This window comes from Octodon degus, unplaced genomic scaffold, assembly GCF_000260255.1.
Source record: "Octodon degus isolate 3935 unplaced genomic scaffold, OctDeg1.0 scaffold00136, whole genome shotgun sequence".
Lineage (NCBI taxonomy): Eukaryota > Metazoa > Chordata > Mammalia > Rodentia > Octodontidae > Octodon > Octodon degus.
The window spans coordinates 6,401,307-6,402,722 of record NW_004524712.1 but is presented as its reverse complement, the minus strand read 5'-3'; positions in this window follow the sequence as shown (position 1 = coordinate 6,402,722).

Genomic DNA, 1,416 nt, shown 5'->3' with positions numbered 1-1,416 from the left:
CCAGCTCAGCCCACCAGGGGGCAGGGCTGGCTGGCATGTGGTGCTGGGGGATTGAACCGCGGTCCCTGATGCCTTGCCAAGCTTGTTCCAAGTAGGTGCTTTAGACCACTGAGCCATCTCTCCAGCCCCTGGATCAGAATCTTAAACATAGAAGATAAAACATAAAGCTCTTGAATAATAACATCTAGATAATCTTGGATTTGGCAATGATCTTTATATGACACTAAAGGGAAGACCTGTTAAGAAAACTGGATAAGATAAATTCCGTTAAAATTAAAGACTTCTGTGAAAAACTAAATAAAATGAGAAAACCATCCATAAACTAGAAGAAAATATTAGGAACAGATGAAGCATGTAAAAGACTTATCCAAAATATATAACAAACTCTAAAAGCTTAACAATAAGAAAATAAACAACCATACTAAAAGCAAAAGCTCTGAAAAGTCATCTCACAAAGAAGTAAATAATTGATAAACAGCCAAATGACAGGATGCCCAATATCACATAGATTAAAGCAATGAAATTCCACTGCGTACCTATTAGAACGGCAAAACTCTGAACGCGACAAACAAATGCCAATAAGGATGTGGAACAAAATGAGCTCTCCCTGCTGGTGGGAATACAAAATGGTAAAAAATCACATTGGAAAAGAGTTTAGTGGGCTGGGGAGATAGCTCTGTGATCTCAGCCCAAGCCTGGAAAGGGCAAAGACCCAGGTTCAATCCCTAGTACCACATGCCCTGTTGGCTCCTCACCAAGCTGGCCACCGAAACCAGGCATGGTGGTGCATCCTGTAATCCCAGCTCTGGGAAGGCTGAAACAGGATAATCACTATGAGTCCAAGCTGTGTAGTGAGATCCTGTACCAAATTTTTGTTTAAAAATAAGAGGTTAGCATTTTTTGTAACAAAACTAAACATAGTTTTTTACACTCCAGCAACTACACTCCTTGATATTTACCCAAAGGAATTAAAAACAATGTCCACAGCAAAACCTGCACATAAATACTTATAGTAGCCTTGTTCATAATTTCTGAAACTTGAAAGCAACCAATATGTCTTTCAGTAGATGAACAGGTAACCAGCCTGAGTACAATCAGAAAATGGAATAATATTCTGCACTATGAAATAATGAACTATCAAGCCATAACAAATGGAGGAAACATAAATGAATATTTCTAACTGAAAAAAGCCAATAATAAAAGGCTACGTACTCTCTGGCTCCAACTATGATATTATAGTCAAGGAAAAGCTATGAAGATAGTCCTAAGATCAGTGGTTACTACAGGTTGGGGTAAGAAGGATAAAAATAATAGGCCCATAGAGGACTTCTTAGGACAGTCAAACTGCTCCATATGACACTAAAATAGTGGATATAACTTGCTAACATAATATAAAGCAGATATTTAAAAAGTTTT